The 14991-nt window shown below is 36.9% G+C and overlaps 1 long non-coding RNA gene across 3 annotated transcripts in view; it reads right to left on the bottom strand.

The window, feature by feature from the left end:
* Positions 1-14991, bottom strand: part of LOC123608621 — a 122679-nt gene that overhangs the window by 91653 nt on the left and 16035 nt on the right. For all 3 annotated transcript variants that reach the window (XR_006717343.1, XR_006717342.1, XR_006717344.1), the window contains exon 2: positions 8134-8230. This is a non-coding gene — a long non-coding RNA (uncharacterized LOC123608621). The remainder of the gene's footprint in view (positions 1-8133; positions 8231-14991) is intronic.

Genomic DNA, 14991 nt, shown 5'->3' with positions numbered 1-14991 from the left:
GAAAGGGAAGGAGGCAAGCCATAAGAGACTTAAAAACTGAGAATAAACTGAGGGTTGATGGGGGGTGGGAGGGAGGGGAAAGTGGGTGATGGGCATTGAGGAAGGCACCTGTTGGATGAGCACTGGGTGTTGTATGGAAACCAATTTGACAATAAATTTCATATTAAAAAATAAATAAAAAATAATAAAGTTATGTCAGGGGTGCCTGGGTGGCTCAGTCAGTTAAGTGTCCGACTTCGGCTCAGGTCATGATCTCACAGTTCGTGAGTTCAAGCCCTGCATGGGGCCCTGTGCTGACAGCTCATAGTCTTGAGCCTACTTTGGATTCTCTGTCTCCCTCCCTCTGCCCCTCCCCCACTCATGCTCTGTCTCTCTCTATCAAAAATAAACATTAAACATTTTTTAAAAAGTTATGTCATTAAACTTATAAAGGTTCAGACTTTATTGCTTTACTCTCATGGTGAATTATTCCTGATATTCTTTTTTTTTTTTTTCAACGTTTATTTATTTTTGGGACAGAGAGAGACAGAGCATGAACGGGGGAGGGGCAGAGAGAGAGGGAGACACAGAATCGGAAACAGGCTCCAGGCTCTGAGCCATCAGCCCAGAGCCTGACGCGGGGCTCGAACTCAGGGACCGCGAGATCTTAACCTGGCTGAAGTCGGACGCTTAACCAACTGCGCCACCTAGGCGCCCCAAATTATTCCTGATATTCTTAACAACTTTCTTCTAATAATAAAATACCTAAATCTTTTCTTTTGGTTAGTATTTATGTAGTATATATTTTCCTTCCTTTCCTTTGTTTATTTTATATCATTAACATTCAATTAATGTCACTAAAAATTTTATTTTGTAATTACATTTTGTATTATAGGGAAATCAATCCCTCTGTATTTGCTACAATTGATAATATTTGCATTTTTCTGCCATACAATATTATGCTGTCTAGATGTTGTGCTTTTCCTTTGCTTCCTTAATATGTTTGATTTGGAGGCAATCTATATCCCTTCCCTCCCCATGAGTAATAATGAGGACATTTTAACTCCAATCAATATCTTTCCCTCAAGGTATTGCTGTCCAATATTTTAGATGCACATTATTTTTACTCTTCCCCATTGTTTGGTACAATTATCATTGGCTATGACATTGTGTGCTCTTTAGGTTTTCCCATATGTTTACAACTTTCTTTGCTTATGATTGCTTCTTGCAACTCACTTCATATTGAATTCAATTTCCTGAAGTATATTTTATAGAAGAACCTTCAGTATGGTTCTGCATAAGGTCAACTCTCAGATTTTGCTTGAATAAAAGTATCTTTATGGTGGCTTTTACGATTTAGTTTCTTTTAAAATTTTTACATTGCATATGTTATGTTTTTGACCTTTATAAACATTACTTGTGGCAGACTACAACTTCCAAAACTTGACACAAAAATGTGTCACATCTTACAAGGTCTTCTACAATATGACCTTGCCTCTCGTACATAAAGAAATGGGATCTATGCTACTCTTCTCCTCGCATCAAACCTGGCAGTTTTGTGGCTCACTTGTAACCAAAAGATTGTGGCAAAAATGAGACTGCATGACTTCCAATGCAAATAAAAAACGGTTCATGCAACTTCTAACTTTTTCAAAGGCATACTACCTGAGTGACCATTTAAGAAGTGTAACCATCCTGAGGCCATCTAAGGAAATATAGGCCACTAATAAGAGACCACAGACTTTGGCCATAGCCTCAAGTGAGGTCTCAGTTATTAGCCAGAATCAGCCAACACACACATGAGTGAAGACACTTCTCAATGACTCCATTCCCGAGCCGTGGAGTAACTCCAGCTGTTTGTTATCCCAACTGAGGATCTAGACATTTTGGAATAGAAACAAGCCATTAGCTCTATACCCTGTCCAAAATCCTGGCCCACAGACTCTGTAAGCACAATAAAAGGGTTGTCTTCAGACACTGATTTTTATGGTGATTGGTTATGAAACCATACTAACTGAAACACTAATTAACCATCTTTTGATCCATTTGTCTTGTTCCAAAAACTTCTTAGTCTCATTCCTTTTTATATAATCTGTACCATCACTTTGATTGCTTTTAGATTTCTCTTTGAGAGAGAAATAAATCTTCTAAGTGGTACCGTGGGAATAAAGAAAGAAATAGATGTAGGTATTATGTGTGTTTAAATAAAAATGCCACCTATGTATCTGGGATGGTAAAATTGCTTCTAGCAAACCAACCTCCATCTGAGAATGACTACAAAACTATATAAAATGTTTTAAAAATATGTTTGACAACACTGAAGAAGTATCAAGACAGCAAGAACTTGGGATAGCAAGAGCCTGGAGAGAAGGGAAGTACAGAATTGAGCCCAGTATTCAGGGCTACTTTTCCCCTCAAAATATTTCTTGATTCATAAATAGACACCTAGAGTTTGTGATGTTGAGAAAAACTTCAAGTAGCCTAATTGGATTATATTGACCAAAATAATAGTTCATGGCTTTTCAAGAAGGAGATCCCTTCAGACTTCCATTTGGGTACTGAAGAAATACAACTTGGGAGCAAGTAGAAAGAGCAAGCATTTTTGAAACTAAGGCTTATCTTGGGGCGTCTGGTGGCTCAGTAGGTTAAGAATTCGACTTCAGCTCAGGTCATGATCTCAGGGTCCGTGAGTTCAAGCCCTGCGTCGGGCTCTGTGCTGACAGCTCAGAGCCTGGAGCCTGCTTCAGATTCTGTGTCTCCCTCTCTCTATGTACCTCTCCTGCTCACACTCTGTCTCTCTCTCTCTCTCAAAAATAAATAAACATCAAAAAAATGAAAACAAAACAAACAAAAAGAACTAAGGTGTATCTTAAAATCAACTCAATACCAAGATGGATTAAGATTATCTTTCTCTGTGTAATTGCATTTTGGTGTCAAAATAAATGACTCTGGAGGAATGATCTCATCTAGAGCTTTAAATAGTTCATATAATTTTTCATCACATTATTTGGCATTCAATAAAAAAAAAACTATTCGGAACATCAGGTGGTATGACCATATTATCCCCAAAAAAGCAACAGATTCACAAAATATGTATATATTAAAAACACCAAACAACATCTATAAAATAAACAAAGAATTAAAATATATATGCATATAGATCAGTATATGTGTATATATACACATAAATACATATGCATATGTAAGTATATATATGCATAAATGTATATATTGCAAATCTTAGAACTAAAAAATAAAATAATTGAAATTGAGATTCAATATATGGTTTTAATGGGATACTAAAGCTTGCTATAGAGAATAGTAAACTAAGATGGAATAAAGATCAATAAGAAATATCCAGACTAAAGCACAGACAGATTAAACGATAGGAAAAAAGACAACACCATAATAATTGAGTGGGAAAATAGTTTAAAAAGTTTTAGCATATGTGTAAATGGTACTCCAGAAGAATACGTAAAAGAAAAGGGGGCAGAAACAATATCTGAAGAGATAAGGGCTGAAAATTTTCCAAACACTACAGATTTAAGATGTGTAATAAAACTATACCTAGGGGCGCCTAGGTGGCTCATTCGATTAGGCATCGACTCTCGATTTTAGCTCAGGTCATGATTTCACAGTCAAGCCCATGTCAGCGCTGTCACGCAGACAGCATGGAGCCTGCTTGGGATTCTCTCTCTCCCTCTCTCTTTGCCCCTCCTCTGTTCTTTCTCTATCAAAAATAAATAAATAAACTTAAAAAATGAGAACTACCCACAGCAATCACACTACTTTTACCCAAAGAATAGAAAAACACTAATTTTTCAAAGGGACACATGCACCCCTATGTTTATAGCAGTGTTATTTACAACAGCAAAGACATGGAAGCAGTCCAAATGTCCACTGACCGATGAACGGATAAAGAAGGTGTGCTATATGTAGACAATGGAATATCATTCACTCATAAAACGGAATAAAATCTTGCCATTTGCAACAACATGGACGGAGCTAGAGTATATCGTTAAGTGAAAGAAGTCAGTCAGAGAAAGACAAATACCATACGATTTCACTCATATGTGGAATTGAAAAACAAAACAAATGACAATAGGGGGAAAAAAGAGAGGCAAACCAAGAAACCAACTTTTAACTATAGAGAACATACTGATGGTTACCAGAAGGGAGGGGAGTGGAGGTATAGGTTAAGTAGGTGATGGGGATTAAGGAGCACACTTGTTGTGACGACTGGATGGTGGAAGAGTTGAATCTGCTATATTCTACACCTGAAATTAATATAACACTGTATAGTAACTAACTGGAATTAAAATAAAAACTAGGAAAAATAACACTAACTAACAACTTATTGGCTATTTTTATTTTTCTTAATGTTAGATAAATCTTACCAGGAAAAATATTACTTGAGTAAATCAGTGTTTTTTTTTTATATCAGATTTTTCCTACCTCCTTCAATGGGTTTCTCTTCATCTATTAATCTCTACTGCATACGATTTAATTTTGCTTAAATGAAAATTATGGTTCTGTGTAACTACTTATCTATCATTTATTTACATATGTATCTATTAGCATATCTTGCACCGAAAATTGAGCTGAAAGATGAATACAAAATGATAACATTGTTTACTGTTCAGCTGTTTGTTGCATTCAGTATTGTTTTTACCTTTTTATATGAAGTGCTATAGTTTTTTAATAAAAATGATAAAAGGTTTATACACGAAAAAACCCTCAATCTCCTAGGTAGTTTTTTACTCATACCTTTAAAAAATATTAAATATATAATTTGTTAAAACCATATCTGCTCACATTTATACCTCATGGCTTTGCCAATTTTTCAAATTCTTTCTTGAGCTTCACTATCCAACATAATCATAAAAAAAAAAACTTAAAAAAAAAGGTTCAAATATTTTATCCCTATTCAAATTTGCCCTTTATCTTTTTTTCTTACTACTCAACACTCCTCTGTTTTTGAAATTTCTTTTAAAATTTTCTGGCCTGTTACCTTCAAATTTGCATGGATGGCTTTTTAGGGTCATTTGAAAGAGTGATGGCTCTAGGTATCATTGTCCATGTTTTCTCAAGCAAGATCCCAAAATTAAGATCTACTTGTATCTCTATAATAACACTAAATAATCCTATAAATATGTGCATATGCCTTATGCCTTTCCATTGACTTTTGCCGCTTACTACCAACTTATCAGTTAAAGTTGGGGCAGCACAATCCTCAAGTGCACTTTGGGAAGTTCACCATCACAGCATTCTATGCCTTGCCACATGATTCAGTTGATTCTTTATACTTAGTTGCATATGTTACTGATTTCAAAGTTATATACAAACTTCCTGTTTTAGCCACTGAGCCATATTCCTAATTGAAACCATTTATGAAGACTACTATGTCTTTTAACTCTCAACGAACAACAACCCAAAATTACACAAAGAAAGCACTCAGAATTTTAATTTTCATCTCATCAGGAAACTCCCAGCATTAAGCATGCTTATAAACATGTGATAAAAATTAAACTAATTTGTAGGAGTAATCAAAAGTAAAAAGATCGCTGATTTGTTGAGTGACAAACGGACTTGTCTTTCAGTAATGTGGAGGTATAACCCTCTCTGAACTCACCCCATAGCTGTTATTTGCTCTCCTGGGCAAGCCCTTTTCATGCAGTCCTGGTGCTTTCAACATAATCTTGTCTTCTCACCATGGTAGATGGAGTGACAGTGGCAAACAAAGACAAACAAGGTGACTATTGGGCCAAAGCGATAAGGTTCCCCACTAACAAAACAGTAAATCTTCTAATCACTCATTGAACATAAAATATATTTGTTCTATGGACATTTACGAATAAATTAGAGATTGGTCAATAGGAACAAGTTGCTGATTTTCCTTATGAATGAAGTTAATGTATCATTTGAAGTGTAAGAAAAAATAACAATGTCTTTCCCTAAATTTTGTGTATCTCCAATATCATTTATTTACCCAAGGAATTAATGAGATACCCACGGAATCTAAGTACCACAATTTGAGAAGCACACATCCAGGGGAAGAGGTCAGAGTGGTACACTCACCTAGCTTTCAGCTCAATGAGCTAAATCCTTTTTTTTTTTTTAAGACTCAAGAATCATCCACTTCATTTCCCTGGGGATTTGAGCCCCGAACACTTGATAATTGTAAAGTGTACTAAGTGTCATATGTAATTGTTTTAGAAATAAAAAGGTAACAGGATTCATGCACCCAGGGTCACTGAGCCTGTCTACCTGTATCATGAAAACAAACTAGTGGTGTTTGATGCAGACGGACTCCTACATGATGTGTTAGTGTTTCATTGTATCAAATAAGTGAATTATGGGTAAATAAAAATACTGATAGTAGGTACACTTTGCCACTTTGTACCTATCACTGCCTCTAACAGCAGTGACTTGCAGACTAAATTCTAGTCCCATTGGCTTCCTTTAGTTCCTTTCCGTCCCAGGACATTTTCACAGATGGTTTTCTTTGTTAGGGATAACACACACACTCATACACATGCACGCTTTATGGCTAGTCAATATCCATCTTTCAGGACTCCGTTTGAATGCCACATCTAAGACTAGATTAGGTCCCTTTGATTATATGTCCTTATAGGACTCTGAACATCTCCACAGTCACCTCACACTCAAAAAGGACCACAACTATCATGATCATGTTTTCAAACTTGGGTGTAATACTTCATTTTAAAAATATTCTCATATTCATTTTTCTTCTACTCTTGGAAACAACATTTCACATCACATGGAGGCAGCATTGAGTGCTTTGGGCTCTGAATTCAGATGGCCTGGTTTGTCATCCCATCTCAGCCATGTACTAGTTGTAAGAAATGACAAGACACATAGCCTCTCTGTGCTTTCATTTCTTGATCTGTAAGTGGAAACAATGGCACCTGTATCACAGAAACTGGAACAGTGTCTAGCACTTTGCAATTACTCAACAAATACTAGCATTTATTATTTCCTCCATAACTTTTTAGATGAAGCTAAGTGGTTTGGTCAAGATCATACAAATAGTCTTTTGATATCTTTTACAAGTCACTTTGGGGTTTTCTTCTTCAATGCAGATGCACTGTTTTTGCAATTATCAAAAATAATTTAAAGACTAGCATTTCATTTTGAGATTGTGCAGATTTTCATACAGTTAAGTCCTGCCCGAAGACCTTGCGTTTAGTTTTCTAAATGGCTGGCTGTTTTCAAATTTATAGTCAAGAAAAAACGTTTTTTGGAGCCCTGTTTTTAGCCAAACACATTGATATTTCTTACAGATGACATCCTGTACCAAATGAAACCAGCACAAAAAAAAAGAGAAGCAAAGGTTATGACATTTAACATTGAATGCCGCGCTCTCTCGTCATTAGCAAACAGAGCCTCTTTTTGTTAATTTCTGTAATCAGAAATTGTGACCTTTGTCTCTTTATTCAGCGATGACTTTAGGCTTGTATTATTTGCCTATTCAGTTTCTTCCTGACCACTTGTTCTTTTCAATTAGTGTTTTATTTTTTCTTTACAAATTATTTTACTCTTATTTTAAAAGAAAAAAAATCTGTCTTCATTAACTTTCTTTTTTTTATTATTTTTTTAATGTTTATTTTTGAGTGGGGAGGGGCAGAGAGAGAGGGAGACACAGAATCTGAAGCAGACTCCAGGCTCTGAGCTGTCAGCACTGAGCCTGACGCAGGGCTCGAACTCACCACCTATGAGATCATGACCTGAGCAGAAGTTGGATGCCCAACTGACTAAGCCACCCAGGTGCCCCCATTCACTTTATTTTTTTTTTCAACGTTTATTTATTTTTGGGACAGAGAGAGACAGAGCATGAACGGGGGAGGGGCAGAGAGAGAGGGAGACACAGAATCTGAAACAGGCTCCAGGCTCTGAGCCATCAGCCCAGAGCCCGACGCGGGGCTCGAACTCAGGGACCGCGAGATCGTGACCTGGCTGAAGTCGGACGCTTAACCGACTGCGCCACCCAGGCGCCCCTCACTTTATTTTTTAAATTAACACCAATTGATCACAATTATCCTGTAGAAATCTAAAATAACTAAGAAATTCCCACTCTGTCCTTAAGAATATTGTTTCCTCATGCATGAGAGTGTAAATGGTACACCTACTTACTTGTGGATCTCTTGGATTTTCTTCCAGTTAGTGTTTCTAAGAAGCTAGAGACTTCTGGATCTGGAGACTTGACAGGAATCTCCCAAGTTATTAATACCTGAAATGATTATAATATTTGTTAAATAAGTATGATTGTAAAGTCAAGTGTGACTGTCAAATTATATGCTTTCTTAAGGAATGAGTACGTGAGTCTTCATTTCTCAGTGACATCCAGGACCCGCAATTTAAAGTTCATACATTCAAACATCATTATTCCTGCATGTTGTATTTGCCATCAAAATACTTACTAAAATTTCGTTGTAACCCCCAAGTCAATACCCATAGTGGTTTCACGGTCATTCACAGACATGTGCACTGCTGCAAACAATTTGAGTCACCCAACACACACTTCACCAGCTGAGGTCAAACAAGGCAACGCTCTGCTTTCTTGTTTCAGATCTCCTACAGTAAACAAGTGTGTCTTTTTCACAGTCTGTGTAGTGCCACATTTCCAGGTGTGCTGTTTGTTGGTGATTTTGCTGTTTAAAATGGTCCTGTGCTTGTTGCTGAAGAACAATCTAGTGTATAAGCACAAGAAGATTGTAATGTGCCTTAGGGGAAGACACAAGTGTTAGATAAGCTTTGTTCAGGCATGAGCGATAGTGCTGTGGGTCATACATTCAATGTTAATGAACCAAAAATGCATACTAAATTAGGTGTCTTTAAACAGAAACACATATAAACAAGGTTAGGTGTTGATCAGTTGTTGATTTGTTTTGATGACAGACTCACAGAAACCCCACCCTGCATTTCCCCTAGGAGCAATAATTCAATATTCATTAATTCAGTGTTCAAGGTAGCTTTATAAAACACAACTACTGTGAATAATGAGAACTGACTGTATTTTGCTGTCAACTCTAAATCTTTGAAATCAGAATCTACCTGAATATACTTAGTTTAACTAAAAAGGCTGTCAATGTGTTAATTTGGACAATTTAATGATTTTTTAAAGCAAAATTGAACAGTTTCACTAACTTGATGAATCAATCTAGTTACTTAATCTACAGTTATTGCTTTATGTCAACATATGTCAAAATATCCAGTCAATGATGCTAATTTTGTACTGGCAAAAATGTTCCCAGTGCTTCAGATGAGCTATTTCCCAACCAATACACTGAATTAATATCTTCATATTCTAGTTTTATTGATGTTATCCAGACATAGTTTGTATGCTTATTACAGTATTGCATGAAGAGATCCTTCCACAAAGACAAGTCCTAGAACTGAGAAAATGGCCTGAAAATGAAGAATATGTTACAGAATTTATTAATAAAAATATTGAAAAAATAAACTTAAATATATACAAAATAACTCATATTTGCATAGATTATCCATGTAGTCAATAGGTTAAATAGGAATCGATCCTGAAGAAGACATAATTATGATGTATTTCATAAATATGTGTTGAGAACCTACTACTGTTAGAACCTGGAATTATAATTGTGAATAAGACAGTCAATGTTCCTATTCTCATGAATAGTCTGGGGGGTGGAGATAGACAATAAAAATCTTCACAAATAAATACAGATACTGATATGTGTAATGAGGATAATATTAGGGAGATGTGCTAGAAAGTAATGAGAGAGGAAGAAGATACTTTAGAGAGTCTGAATGACAGGAAGCCATGTGAAAGTTTGAGGACCAAAGCAATCCAGACTGAGAGAGTAAGTGCAAAAGCACCAACTCTTGGAAAATTGTGGCAAATCCAAGATGCACAAAGATAGCTAGTGTGGCTGGAACTGGGATCTTACTGAAGCCCATGTAGAAATGGTAGGCTAGAGATCTACACTAATAACCTCCTCGTTTGATGGAGACATCCTCTCTAGGTGTCTCTCCAGGTGTTCACTGTTCTTGCCTCCTCCCCTTCCCTGCTCCTTCAAATGGAACTACAGGAATATCTAAGGTCCTTTTATGCACACTTCTGGAGCTCCAGAAAATTTTGGGAGTGGTTCTTCATCTTTTCCTCTTTATCCCAGGAATCAATATCCCTATGTCTCTATTTCTATCATAGGTTCTGCCCCTAGAAATCCCCATGCGAGAAGCAAGCAGTATTCTCTATGTTCATCTATGTGGTTAAATCCAGAGACACAAGTCAATCTCTCCCAAGAATTTCCTCATCAAGTAACCCCTAGTCCCAATAGCAGCACTAGAGTGTGTACAGTATGAACAGGAGATAAACTCTGACCTAAACTTTATAGGAGTTTGTTAAGAAAAAACGCAAGGGTCAGTGCAAGAAAAAAGAAGATAAGGAGAAGCATGAAGAAGTCATAGCTTCAGGATCAGAAAGAAGTCAGCTCTGCAGAACAGAAATTTTTGCCTATGCCTACCTCTTCCATTATCCACTAGGCATGTGGAGACTGTGGGATGGAACCTTGTCAGTTATCCCCAACTTGCAATTATGTGAGCAGACACAACTCCCCCCACCCCTCTCTGAGTGCTGAGAAGCACTGATGACCATACTCACCCTGTAGTACTGTGAGCTGATGTCATGCCTTTCCTTCTGTGCACCTGGGTAGGAGGAAGCTCTCTATGGGAGATGTGAGGTGAAGCATGTCTACCATATTTGCCTGCACTAAGGGAAAAACAGCAAATAGGTGGCACCTTAGTCCCTTAGAACTGGAAAGTGAGAACAGAACTGAACTACAGAGAAGAGGGAGCTAGAGAAAAGGATTCTTTGAATCTATATATGTAAGTCCTAGGAAGTTTTCAAGAGCCCTTGCATGGAACTGCCTGTAATCCACATGGCAAATTATTTGAGAACGGATCCACAGTGTGTAAAACCACTGAAGTTTCAAATTAGCCTCTGGATAGCACACAGAGCAGTCCACAATAGCATAGAAAAGTCTCTGAAAGTTAAATTAGCATTTGAATCATAGCCCACAAAGTCAGCCAGGAGGTGCATTCTGAACCTAAACTTGTTGGCTGCCAACTCAAAAAGCTGCATGCTGTGTGATTCCATTTATATGACATCCTTGAAATTATGAAATTACAGTGTTGGAGAACAGATCAGTAGTTACCAGGGTTAAGACCTTACCTATAGACAATTCCCAAAAAATTTAACATCCCCAAAATCCTAAGAATCCATTAAAAATTAGATGCAATAAACAAATTCATCAAAGTTGCATGGTATGAGATCAATACACAAAAATCAGCTGTGTTTCTTTACTCCAGCATTGAATAATCTCAAAAGCAAATTAGAAAAGCAAATGCATTTATAATAATACCCAAAAGAATCACTTAGGAATACATCTAACCATGGGGGTGAACTATAAAATATTGCTGAAAGAACTTAAAGATCTAAATAAATGAAAAGATATTTCATGTTCATAGATAAAAACACCAAAATTATAGGAACAAAATAAAAACAGATACATTGGACTTCATCAAAATTAAGAACTTTTGTACAATTAAAGGATACTACCAAGAAAGCAAAATGACAACTTATTCAATGAGAGAAAATATTTGCAAATCATGTATGTGGTAAGGAAGGGATTAAAATTCAAAATCTATAAAGCACTCTGACAACAACAAACAAAAAACACAGTTGAAAGGGGCAATGGACTTGAATAGATATTTCTTCAAAGACATACAAATGGCCAATAGGCACATGCAAAGATGCTCAACATCATTAGAAATTAGATGAATTCATGGGGCGCCTGGGTGGCGCAGTCGGTTAAGCGTCCGACTTCAGCCAGGTCACAATCTCGTGGTCCATGAGTTCGAGCCCGGCGTCGGGCTCTGGGCTGATGGCTCAGAGCCTGGAGCCTGTTTCCAACTTTGTGTCTCCCTCTCTCTCTGCCCCTCCCCCGTTCATGCTCTGTCTCTCTCTGTCCCAAAAATAAATAAACCTTGAAAAAAAAATTTTTAAAGAAATTAGATGAATTCAAATCAAAACCACAATGAGACATCGCTTCATACCTACTAGGATTGCTAGCATTTCCGAAACAGGGAAGATAAATGTTGATGAGGATATGGAGAAATTGGGACCCTTGGGCATCGCTGATGGGAATGTAAAATGGTGCAGCCACTGTGGAAAATAGAATGGTGGTTCTTCAAAAAAGAGGAAAATAAGTCAACAATTCCATTTATAGCATACCTATAACCATCAAATTTATAGAGACAGAAAGTAAAATAAGGGTCTCAGGAACTGGGGAAGAGGGGGAGTTTTTGCTTGATAGGTACAGAGCTCTTGGTGGGGTGATGAAAAGGTTTTAGGTATAGATAGTGGTGATCGTTTTACAATGTTATGAATGCATTCAATGTCACTGAAAAATATAGTTACAGATGGGAAAAAATGATAAATATTATATAATGTATATTTGACAACAAAAAATACTATAAAAATAGCTCCTTACATAGCAGACTTTTAGATTTGCTTTTCAAAACAATCTTTGTCTCCTATATTCATAGTAATATTTAATATACATATATTCATTTTAATAAACTACTTCTAATTCAGGTTTACTGCTTCTAGATTTTTGTAAAGTGAGGTTTAAATTTAAAGGCATAAAGGAAAAAACTGAAAAATCTGGCTGTTTTGAATGTCTAAATTTTTAAAGTATATACTTGTTAATAGTCATTTGCTATTACCCCAAGTCACTTCAGTTATGTGAACAATGTCTGTGTGTCATTGCTATTAGTTTCTACACGTCTTTTGCAAGCAACATTGGCAAAGATAATTACTTTAAAGAATGGAAGCTGCATTCTGCCAAAGGGAGTGGGATAAAACAGCAGAAAATTCACATTTTCTTCAAAATGCCAAGCTTATGAATTCTGTGTAGACTCTAATTTTTGGTGCTGGACTTTGCCAGTGTTTTCCTGGACAAAATGTGTGATTGGAATTTGAGTCCCATTTTATTTTATTTTATTTTTTTTTTTTTTCAACGTTTTTTATGTACTTTTGGGACAGAGAGAGACAGAGCATAAACGGGAGAGGGGCAGAGAGAGAGGGAGACACAGAATCGGAAACAGGCTCCAGGCTCCGAGCCATCAGCCCAGAGCCTGACGCGGGGCTCAAACTCACGGACGGCGAGATCGTGACCTGGCTGAAGTAGGACGCTTAACCGACTGCGCCACCCAGGCGCCCCTTGAGTCCCATTTTAAAATGAAGATGTGAAGACCAAAAATTTTCCAATTTAAAATTCTAAGCTTTTTCTTTAAAAAAAAATTTTTTTTTTAACGTTTATTTATTTTTGAGACAGAGAGAGACAGAGCATGAACGGGGGACGGGCAGAGAGAGAGGGAGACACAGAATCCCAAGCAGGCTCCAGGCTCTGAGCCATCAGCCCAGAGCCCACGCGGGGCTCGAACTCATGGACCACGAGATCGTGACCTGAGTTGAAGTCGGACGCCTAACCGACTAAGCCACCCAGGCGCCCCTAAGCTTTTTCTTTTTTAAAATAGTAACTATTATTAATTCTGTAGCATCAGTGGTCCTATACATGGTCATGACTGCCACTAAAAAAACTCAAATAAGGCCTGGATTCACAGCAAATGTGACAGCACAAGTACAAAAAGTTTAGTGTGCCAAATAGCATTGACGTGGTACACTATCGTTGAACCATAATTTCCTCTCAAACCTCAGTATCTCCCAGTATTTAAATGCATGGATTCCAGACCCTTTCTGCATGGGTTCAGTTCTTAGCTCTGTCACGTATTAGCTATGGAAGACTCAGCAAGATACATCCCTGTTTGTGCCTCAGTTTCCCTGTCTATAAAGTGGGATAATTATAGTATCTAGCTCATAGAATTGTGATACGTATTACAGAGAAAACATTTAAAACAGTACTTGCAGTGCCTGGATGGCTTAGTCAGTTGAGTGTCCGACTCAATTTCAGCTCAGGTTATGATCCCAGTATCTGGGATCAAGCCTCGCATTGGTCTCTGTGCTGAGCCTGGAACCTGCTTAAGATTCTCTCTTACTATCTCTCCCTCCCTCTGCCCCTCTCCCCTCCTCACATGCTCTCTCTCTGTCTCTAAAATATAAATAATAAATAAATAAATAAATAAATAAATAAATAAATAAATAAACCAGTACTTGCACAGAGTAAATCTATCTAACTGGTAGTTAACATTTTCACAGTCCACACATCTGTCCACTCAACAGTAATGTTTTAAATCAATACTTCAATAAGTTAATAAGGCTTTATCCTCTTTACTACAAGATTACTTGTGTTTTTTTTAAAAAAGCATTCTTTCATTTTCTTGCTCCAGTTTGTTTATTTAGGGGATAAATATTTTTTCACAGTGACCATACGCTTTCCATGAGTAACCATGCGGTCATTCTAACCAAATCATGGCTCCTATTTTTTGTACCCAGGCAGCCATCTTTGTTTATGAGGGTGTTAACAGATGGTGGTGCCTGGTAAAAATTTTAGCAGAAATGATAGGAATATTTGGTTTGGTAATAGTTTATCTAAAAAGTTAAGTTTTAAAAAGTTTAGCAGTTATCATCATATCCAGAGTCTTACATGTCTTTTGTTAACCTTAATGTGCCAGAAATCATAGTGCCTGACATCTACTGGCCAGCATTAATTAAAAAACAGACAGACAAAGGAAAAAACCTCAAGGAAAACCTCTAAGGGAATGATTGGTTTACCTTATTTTTTTCTGCATTATATAACTTCTGAAAGTAAAATAATGGCCAGCCCTTTGATTCTTACTAACAACAGAAGAAAAATGTACATCACAGATTAAAATCACCAGCAATTATTATGTTCATTTAATTTCAACAAACCATGGAAAATAATAACAGCATTACTTATATGTTTTTAAGTATTAGATGACTCTGAAATATTATTAACCCCATTTTGGTTATTC

The sequence above is a fragment of the Leopardus geoffroyi genome, chromosome B2 (assembly GCF_018350155.1).
Source record: "Leopardus geoffroyi isolate Oge1 chromosome B2, O.geoffroyi_Oge1_pat1.0, whole genome shotgun sequence".
Lineage (NCBI taxonomy): Eukaryota > Metazoa > Chordata > Mammalia > Carnivora > Felidae > Leopardus > Leopardus geoffroyi.
The sequence above is the reverse complement of the archived record's forward strand: the minus strand, read 5'-3'. Positions and strand labels throughout refer to the sequence as shown.